This window comes from Globicephala melas, chromosome 17 (genome assembly GCF_963455315.2).
Source record: "Globicephala melas chromosome 17, mGloMel1.2, whole genome shotgun sequence".
Taxonomy (NCBI): Eukaryota; Metazoa; Chordata; class Mammalia; order Artiodactyla; family Delphinidae; genus Globicephala; species Globicephala melas.
In genome coordinates this window covers 20704382-20715284 of record NC_083330.1, presented here as the reverse complement: position 1 = coordinate 20715284, position 10903 = coordinate 20704382, and the positions used below count along the sequence as shown (strand labels likewise).

Here is a 10903-nt window from a genome sequence, read left to right as displayed (position 1 = left end):
CTTTCCAAAGTTGATTGAAATGCTTCATGACATTATACATGACCAAATTTCAAAGTTAATAGCATTTTTAAAAGAATATTTTCTATATCAATATACAGAACTTAAAAATTATAAGTATATATTAATAATATTATTTATACTGTTTACATGTTTATTTTTGTTTTAAATTTAATTTAACGTAAAATGGAAAAGAATTAGTTTCCTGTTACAAATGTGTTTCTGTCTTTTTCTCTGGATTTCCTGATGATTGGGCTCTTACTGTTTTATTTGATGAATGAATATTTTCTTTGATCTTTGTTGTAAATTTTATTATTTTTAAATTTTTCTTCATTTAATTATGTCTTGCCCTGAAGTTTTTTCTTTTCTGATTCAATATTGCTAATCCCACTTTTGGATTTTTGTTTATTTACATTTACCTTGGCTGGCTAGATCCACCTTTTCCACATTTGGCTTTTCTGGGTTATTTTGCAATGTGTATATTTTTGTATACAATATATTACTAGGTTTTGTTCTAATAAAAATTTTTACTTTAAACGTTTGAGTTAAGCCTATTTACATTTATTTAAATGATATATATGTTTGGTTAATTATGTCATTATTTTCTCCCACTGCTTTTTAAAATATTTCACTATGTAAACAGTGTTTTCTTTTATGCATGTTTGTGGGGTTTTTTCCTGATAATTTGGAATGTTTATACATTTTCTAGAGGTTTTCTTTATAGGTATTACTTTTAGCCATATTCTTAGTTATCTAAATCTTTAAACAAGCTCTATTGAACTTCCTCTTCTACTATGTCCCAACCACTGCTTATTTTGTGTCAATCAGAAAAGACTAGGTTATACTGCAGTAAAAAGAACACAACATTTCAGTGACATTTTGACAACAAAGTTTATGTCTTGCAAAAAGTACCTTACAGTCTGGGCATCTCTCCAAAGCAGCTATTCTCCATGTGGCAGCTCAGAATCTCAGGCTGCTTCAATCTTGTGGCACTTACTTCTCAACATAATGCTTCTGGTCCACTCTGCAGGGGAGGGGAACATGGAGGAGTCTGAAGCAGGAATTCAATGTGTCAGCCCAGAAGTGACAGCAGTCATTTCTGTTGATATCCTTCTTGCCATAAACTAAATCTTAAGAAGGAGACAGTACTCCTGCTGGTACCAAGAAGGAGATGTGAGCAAGATATGAGTAAGTGCTTGTAACACCTACTACATGATTTCAACTATATTGAATTATTTAATAAGTCTACTTAGTATCTTTAAATATATAGTCATTCTTGTATTAATACTTTTAACACTTTGATATAATACTTGATCATAAAATGATTACTTATTATAAAATATGAGAAAACTGGACTAATTATTGTATCTTCCAGTTTCTGTCCCCTTCCAGTCTTACTTTTATGGTTTATATCATTCCTACACAGTCAGAGGTTATAAAGTTCTTCACCGTCTTTTTTTATGAAAAATTTTAGCAAGAACTTTACTTCATTTATTTTTAGCTATCTCATAAATACCAGAAGATAAATTGGACAGTTTGTGATGAAATTTAGAAAAATTTTTCCGTAAAGCAAACTTTATAACTCTTTTCCTTTGGCTCTGTCTTCCAATCCCCCTTCACTGTGTTGAAGAGATACCTAGTTCTTCCTGATTTTTGGTTATGAGAGTGGTTTTCAAACTGACTGGACTCTCTGAAAAGGTAGTTTCTGAGCTGGGTTTTATGGTCACTAGATCCATGACTTTTCCCACTTTGAAAATGATCTCAGCCAATTCATGTCTCACATGCTTTGTTTGTAGGACAGGTAAAGCTTTGAGAAGCACAATATCCCCAACTGTGCCCTGCTGAAGAGTATCATTTTCACTGTTTTTTGAAATGCAAGATCTAAGTTTAAATTCCATAACCTCTTCACAGACTTATTTAATATTTGTAATATATCACTTGGTTTTACTCTTTTTCTCTTCCGGTATCGAAGTACAATTAAAACACAATGAAAATGATTAGAACCTAATTCTATTGGAATTAGTTACCTGACTTTGTTGTCATTCTTAGTCTTATTTCCATAATTATACTGTAAGTTCTTTGTGGTGGGAAGAGAAGTGACATATTTTTCTATAGCACCTAAAAATTAGTAAGGCACACACAAAAAAAAACTTCTTAGATTTTTTTTTTTTTTTAATTAGAAGCATGTTCAGTTCTGAATCACCTTCCAGAGAGAATTTCTTGGAGTTTTGGAGCAATGTAGAGTAAATACAACAGACTAATCCACACAATTTTTACCCAAATGTGGTAAATGGAGAGGAAGAATGTGATTTCAATCTTAATTAGGTTTTATTTTACTATCACTATATGGAATTAGAATGGGAATTGGAATGCAAAGTTATACATTTTGTTTTAATTAATAAATTTTATTTTATTTTTACCCTGTTATTTCAAATGTACTCTTCAAATTGGAGACCAGTTGAAATAAATTCATAGGATAAAATTGTGGGAAAGAGTTTTGTTGAATCAGAACAATAGTGTATAAGTCAATGATAGCAAATTCTCTTTACTAAGAGAATAGAAAGTAAAAAGTTTTTCCGGGGGTCCCATTATCCATCAACATTCTATCTCTCTATATATCTATATCTGTATATCTATATCCAACTATCTGTCTATCTATCTATCTATCTATCCATTATGTATGTATTGACTATGCATATATGCAATGCATATATATCAAAATGTAAAGAAAGAAATCTTAAAAGTAAATGGGACATATCTATTCAAGTTATTATTTAAAACCTATTGAGTATTGAGTGTTGTTTATATACATTATTAGGCTTCCTAATTTCATACATAAAGTAGTACTTCCCTACATTATACTACCAGATAACACTAAAATTTATTAAGAATATTTTCCCTATTAGGTATCAACAATATAAAACAGAATACAAAGGATTTTAAAATTTATTCAGCAATTTCCAATGTAACTTTTGATGTTAAATGAAACTTCTGACTATTGAAATAAAGACAATGGAAAGTTTAGAAATGCAAATGAATGCAGAGATGCTATCTATATTATTGAACACAGTTCCCCAAGTCACCTATGAAAATATAATTCTAAAGCCTTAGATACATACTACTATTTATTTCAGTGATGAACGGATACTTTTTCATAAGGAAAAGAGTCATCATAGAACTTAAACTTTAATAAAATTTTATTTAAGTAAAACATACATAAAGAGGACAAGATCTATATTATCAGTGGGCAAAGAGATTTCAACACATTTTTAGAAGCTGAAAGGAACATCACACTCAATTCCATACATGAGTTTCAAAACATATTAGACACAGCTGGAGAAAAGATTAGTTAACTAGAAAATAATGCACTGGAAAATACTAAGAAAATTGTTGACTGAAGCACAGAGAGGCAAAACAATGGAAAATGGGATAAAAATAAATAAATAAGGGAACCAGTGAAAATGTTAAACATACATGTAAATGGAATCCTAGAAGGAAAAGAGAAACAAAAAGAACAGAAATTTTATGGCAAGAAATAATGGTTAAGAACTTGCAAAAACTGTTTGTGATGTTAGCCTACATAGTCAAGAATCTCTATAAAATTAAAACAGGATAAATACAGAAAATAGTATTTAAGTTTAACATACTCAAAATTCTGTAAATAAATCAAATAGAAAAACATTTTTAAACAAGTAAAAGAAAAAAAATTAAAGGAGCAAAAATAGGACTAAATGCTAATACATTAACAAAATTGATGGAAAATCAAAAGTCAATGGAATAACATCAATAAAGTTTTTTCCCACTTTCCTCCATTATGAAACAGCTTTCCATCATGCCTAAAAATTTTTAAACCTTATGAAGTTGCACAGATTAGCCCTTCAAATTGAACATATTTTCTTATTTAATTAAATTCAGTACCATGATTTAGATAATCTCACAAGAAGAACTTTGGATATTTTTAATCATATTTGGTTTATAGATCTATTTTCTTTACATCTCTCATATTTTAAAGGACAAACCCACACAAATAAACTAATTTTTAAAGTTGGCATTTTAAATCATATGTTGTATTGCATCATCCCTGTATTATTTTTCTGAGCCTTTCCTCTCCAGGGAAGAATTGAGTGTTCTCTCATTTAGGTACCTGTCTAGTACATACAGTATTTCTATTTTAGTATTAACTTTATTATTCTGAAACTGTTTAAACATGCTTTTTCTAATAAACTGCAAGCTCTTTGAGGGCAGAAACATTTCTTCTTTTGGTTATCATCTACCAAAATGCGTGGTACAGAGTAAGTGCTCAATAAATGTATAGTTTATGAATAAATGAATATAATGTAAAAATATTTTACACTACTTTAAGATTCAAATTACTATGACTAATCTCCCAATCAATATTAAATGTTCTTCCCAACATATCAGATCAAATTTCCATGGTAGGTAATGTTTTTCATTACCTACTAGATTAAAGTTTATCTAATAAGGTGAAACATGAAGAATGTCATATGAAATAAATAAATAAAATGACATGAATAGTCTAAAGAAGACATTCTATCATCTTTTCATAAATTGCACTTGATATATTATAATACTGTGAGGATCAGTATCATATATTAATTTTGAAAGAGGAGATATAGTAGTAGGACTGGCCTCACTTTGAGGTAAGACAATTAAAAAAAAACAAAAACAGATTTTCCAGTTTGCTGATTTGCCACTCCCATTTTTCTATTCATCCAGCATGTTCCCTCTCCCAGCATACACCATCATGGGGTGAAAAAGTATTTAAATGAGAACACATTAAAAGACTACGTTTATTAAAGCTAAGTTCTCAGCATCTAATATCAGATCCATTCCTACAGTTTGGAAACAGAAGAGACTGAAGAAATAAAGTCTGCTCCTTACATTATCAGAGCCATAGTACATCCCACTTACATACGTGGCAGTTATTTCTGGTCTTAAGTCTTGTTGGTATTCACTCCTAGAGGTCTTCTGCAGTTCCCAGTAGGGCTTCTGCGAAGAGTAATGGCCTCTTCTAGCAGTGGTTCTCTCATCATCAGCACCTATCAAAGGATCCCAGTTGTCTCCTGATTTTTTCAGCTGTTCTTAAAAGTCTGATGTACAAGAAAGCTCAGGGCCATACACAAACAGCCATGTAGACAGAGCACTCATATTAGCTTCCCTGAGGAAAGTTCAAGTGGGAATTTTATGCAGCTGGACAACTCTTTGGAGAAACTTAGAGTTGTGTTAGAAAATTAAACTGTAAGGCACTACAATGCCACACTCTAAACCTCTGCCACTTTCTTCTGTACTATGTGGCAGGAAATAGTTACCTAGGTTTTCCTGACTTACAGTAAGCATAGATAATTCATGGCTGAAACATCTGAGGGAGTGTGGTCTGTTTTATAACTATATGACCTTGGGCCTCACTTCCCAAGTAAAGGGGAATAATATTTTACCAGATAAAATTGTCATAAAATAAAATGAGGTAGCCCATTAAAGTGCTGAAAACATTTATAACAAATAGCAAGCCCTCAATAAATGTTACCTATTATATATAAAACACAAAAGATCAATACAAATTCATAAGTAAATGAATGAAGTTTTCTGTCAACATGTGTTTTTTCTGTAAGAGAAAATGTACAAAAAACCCCTGCAACTTATATGCATCATTTTACCTCAGTATCAAATTATGGTCTTAAACTTTTAAAAAATGTATAGGACATAAAAAATATATCAAGATTATTTGAAAATAAATGTCATTCTAAAGTTAACAAATTAATTAAAATAATTTTTGTCAACAGATGGTCTTAGATAAAAAAAAATACATGTCACCTGATACACAAAGATTAGGAGTTGAACAGATAGTTGAATATTGCTTGAGTTAAAAAAAGTACATTTACCACTCTTATGTAAGTGTCTACAATCCTAAGGGAAACAAGTGTAGTTTTTTAAAGTGTAGGTAATAATTTGTGAAATTTGAGTAATTTTCTTTTTAGTTTTTTTTTCATGTAGCCCCAAAGGGGCAAGAAGAGACTTTAATTCGAGGAAGGGGGATTCACCAAAATAAGAAAAGGTGCAGAGTGTGGTGGAGCAGCAGAGAAAAAGCAGGCTGGAGGACCCCAGCCAGGAATGTGTGGAGGACTCACCTTTCCACCTACAGGAGCACAGGTACTGCACTGACAGATTAGAGGAAAGAGTGACCCCCTTGCGAGCTGGGAGGGTAAGAAGTGGCCCCCGTGGCCAGAGCTTGCCTGTCTTTCGGGCCCTGGCTCCTACGTGTGGCTGGTGACCACTGTTTATCCCTTGTCCCCAACCAGTGCTGGGTGACCATTTCCAGGCAGAGCTCAGGAAGTTGGCAGAAGGTCTCCAGTGCTTCTACTGAGCCCAAGAGGGAAGAGGGCAAGAGAGAGGAACTAGAGTCTGAGACCTCCCTCCTTCTCCACTAGAAAATTCCCAGAAATTTCCTCCTGGGATTTCCCAAATCCGTGTCCCCCGAAGTCAGCCTCTGGACTCTGATGGCTGTGGGTTTGCTTGAAGCTGTTAAAAGATTATCAGTCCTTTCACGCACAGACAGCTAAGAAACATGCCTAATTCGTCCATCTAAGAGTCGTTCAGTACCAATTATCTGGTCTGAGAATAATTGTTAATGGATTGTTTGGGGCTGTGTAGTTACTTCATCCCAATCCAAGGGGAGACTAAATAACATGTCTAAATTTGCAAAGATAAGATATTGTAGAGCCTAGATATGAAAGAGATGGTCTAGTTGGAGAACCAGTGCTCTAAGATTCTACACTATTTTGCTTCTCTGAGGAGATGGGGCCTAACCATGCTGCCATAAAATATTAAAATATTAAAAGGATAGTGGAAGCAAAATGACTTATTAACACAAAGGTATGGAGGTCTCAATTCTTAGGGAGAACAGTATATATAAATAAAAATTTATAAAAATCTAATTCCAAAATAGTGTTTTTTAGATTTTCCTTTTAAGCATGAATTATTCCAAAGTTTCAATATAGGACTATTTTTCTACTTCATTTGTAACCTGCTTCTATTTCTTATAGTTATGTAAAATATATTATTACATAAATTATCAAGTAACTTTCTGATCAATATTTGTGGTTATAACCTGCTTCTTTAACTTTTACCTTCATAAAATCTGTGTTGTGTCAAAAAATTTGGGATCCTGATTTAGTTTATCAGCTGACAACTGTCAACTGAATGTAGCTAACCTGACAAATGGGGCATCATTGAGACTGGTTTAGTGTCGCATCTTTCATGTTAATATTTCAAGGGAAAATGGTGAATTTACCTATATTGAATAGCTATCATATATCTCTGCTTTCAAATAATTTATGGCTTTGATCTCTGAAATACTTAGCAGAAATAATGACTTAACATAATCTGAAAAAGAGACTGTTATGTGTTCCCGTTCTTCAGTACTCTGCATGGGAACGTTTTTATTTGTTTGTTTTCGGCATTTGGTTTGTTTCTTTGCTTGTTTGTTTTTGATCTATAGTGACCTCAAGGACCATCTGTTTAAGATGGCAGCCCCTCAAAATTAAATGAGCCCAAATCTCCAAGTCTCCGTCTCTGCTTGAAGGAAAGCTTTAGGCGAGGAACATCTCAATTGGGCTCTCCATGACAGAGAAATAAATTTGTGTTGTGATAAGCTACTGAAATTTGGGGGGTTGTTTGTTGCCCCATTACACAACCCCCCAAATTTTGTATTGAGATATAATTGATGTATAATATTTTATTAGTTTCAAGTGTACAAATAATAATTTGATATTCGCACATATTGTGAAATGATCATCACAATAAATCTAGTTGAAATCCATCACTTTACATAGTTACAGAATTTTTTCTTGTGATGAGAACAACTCTCTTAGGAACTTTCAAATATACAGTACAGTATTATTAGCTATTGTCACTATGCTGTACATTATATCCACAGGACTTATTGATTTTATAACTGGAAGTTTGTACCTTTTGACCACCTTCAACCATTTTGCTTACTCTCCACCCTCTACCTCAGGCAACCACCAATATGTTCTCTATATCTGTGAGTTCAGTTTTATTTTTTATTTTGGTATGTTTGTTTCAGATTTCATTTGTAAGTGAGGTCATATGGTATTTGTCTTTCTCTGACTAAAATTACTTAATATAATGCCCTCAACGTTCATCCACATTGTCACAAATGGCAAGATTTCCTTCTCTTTTTTATTACTGAATTATACACACACACACACACACACACACACATATATGTATACACACACACACACACATATATATTTCTTTATTCATCCATTGATGGACACCTAGGCTGCTTCCATGTCTTGGCCATTGTGAATAACCCTGCTATGAATACCGGGGTGCATGCATCTTTTTGAATTAATGTTTTTGTTTCCTTCAGATAAGTACCAGAAGTGGATTTGTTGGATTATAAGATACTTTTATTTTTAAATTTTTAAGAACCTCCATACTGTTTTCCATAGTGACTGAACCAATTTACGTTTTCTCCAGCAGTGCACAACAGTTTCCTTTTCTCCACATTCTTGCCAACACTTGTTATTTCTTGCCTTTTTGATAATAGTCATCCTAACAGGGGTGAGGTGTATCTCAATGTGGCTTTGATTTGTATTTCCCTGATAATTAGTGATACTGAGCACATTTTCATGTACCTATTAGCCATATATCTATATGTCTTATTTGTAAAAATGTTTATTCAGATCCTCTGCCCATTTTTTAATCAGATTGTTTTTTGGTGTTTTGTTTTTCTTTCAATATTAAGTTGTATGAGTTCTTTATGTATTTTGAATATTAATCTCTTATCAGATAGATGATTTGTAAATATTTTCTCCTATTCGGTAGGTTGCTTTTCTTTTTGTTGGTTTCCTTTGCTGTGCAGAAGCTTTCCCGTTTTACATAGTCCCACTTGCTTATTCACTTGTTTGTTTTTGATTTTGTTTCCTTTGTTTTTGGTGTTAATTTTAAAAAAAAATCATTACCAAGACTAATGTCAAGGAACTTACCACCTATGTTTTCTTCTAGAAGGTTTATGGTTTCAGGTCTTATGTTCAAGTCTTTAATCCATTTTCAGGTAATTTGTATATATAATGTAAAATAGGGGTTATGTTTTATTCTTTTGTGTGTGGCTGTCCAGTTTTCCCAACACCTTTTATTGAAGAGACTTTTTTTCACCATTGCATGTTCTTGGCCCCATTGCTATAAATTATTTAACCATATATGAGTGGATTTATTTCTAGGCTCCTCTTGTTTTCCGTTAATCTATGTGTCTGTTTTTATGCTAATACCACACTGTTTTGATTACTATAGCTTTGTAATATAGTTTGAAATCAGGAAGTGTGATGCCTCTAGCTTTGTTCTTTCTCAAGATTGCTTTGGCTTTTAGAGTCTGTGCATTGAGTAGTATGGTTATTTTAACAATAATAATTCTCCAGTTTCTTTCATCAATGTCTTATAGTTTTCATTGTGCAGGTCTATCACTTCCTCCAATAAATATATACCTAGTTTCTTTTTTTTCTTGGTAGAGTTGTAAATGAGATTGTTTTATTAATTTATCTTTCTGATTGTCTTGTTATTGTGTAGAAACACAACAGCTTTTTTATGTTGATTTTGTATCTTACAACTTTACTCAATTTGTTTATTAGTTCTAATAGAGTTTTGGTGGAATCGTCAGGGTTTTCAATGCATAATATTATGTTATCTGCAAATAGTGACAGTTTTACTTCTTTCTTTCCTATTTAGATGAATATATATTTTTTTCTTTTCCCAAGCTGCTTGACCTGTGGCTCAGACCCATCCCTGACACCCTCACCCATGTTGGACCCAAGGCCTAACCAGATGCTGCAGAGCCAATGCCAGTCCCAGCCCTGTGAGTAAGCCATTTCCCACAGCCCCTGCCAGGAGTACCATAGGCACTTCCCTCCTCCAATCTGAGGATGTGTGGGAACTTATGGACAAGACAGGCTTCTCAGCAGACTAGATCCAGCAGTTCTAGTGGAGGTTTAAGAAGCTGAGTGGAGATCAGCCCACCATTCCTAAGGAGAACTTCAACAAAGTCCCAGGCCTGGAACTCAACCAAATACAATCCAAATAGCCATCTGCCTTCTTTGACAATATTAATATGTGCAAGGGGCTCAGTGGCCTGGTCCAGGAGATTAATTCTAGAGCTTCCTGATTACCATGTCTTACTTCCAACCCATGGAGGAGGATCAGGTGCAGGTGCACTGAAAAGAAGCTAAGAGTTTTGTTCTGTGTGTATGACTCAGACAGGGAATGATGCATCAGTCTGGAAGACTATCCAAATGTGGTTGAGGAGCTTCTCTCCAGAAACCCTCACACTGAGAATGATTCCACTCACTCCTATGCAGAGGGGGCGATGATAGAGTCAGCCAGAATCTGCATGGGGCAGGTAGAGCCTGATCAGGTGTCTGAAGAGATCACCTTTGATGACTCCTTGAAGCTCTGATCATGGGGTAGACAACAAGACCAACATGCACATCTCCTTCCTTAGCATGGAAACCATCACCTTTTGTCACTGACCCACTGCCTACCCCCCGAAGAAACTACACTTGCAATGGGGCAGCCTCCCTGGGTGGCCTGGAGTAGCTGGCATCTCTTTGCTACAGCTCTTGTAAGATTTGTTGTTGATATGTTCTTATTATATATACATATTGGATATGAGTGTTGGCTATGGAGTGGGTGACAAGAGGAAGACAGATAATTTGTCTTTTAGTTTAGAGGATGCTGGGCCATGATAAGCCAAATTCAGACCTAACCAGTAGGACTGCACATTTTCCAGAGATCCTAGACTTTGAGTAGGATACAGTAACTGGATGGGGCATTGAGGTTGATTCCCTGAAAAAAAGGCAAGTACATT

The 10903-nt window shown here is 33.9% G+C and overlaps 1 pseudogene; it reads left to right on the top strand.

The window, feature by feature from the left end:
* The first annotated feature begins 4275 nt into the window (after positions 1–4275).
* Positions 4276–10565, top strand: LOC115854898 (calcineurin B homologous protein 3 pseudogene; annotated as a pseudogene).
* The last annotated feature ends 338 nt before the right edge of the window (positions 10566–10903 follow it).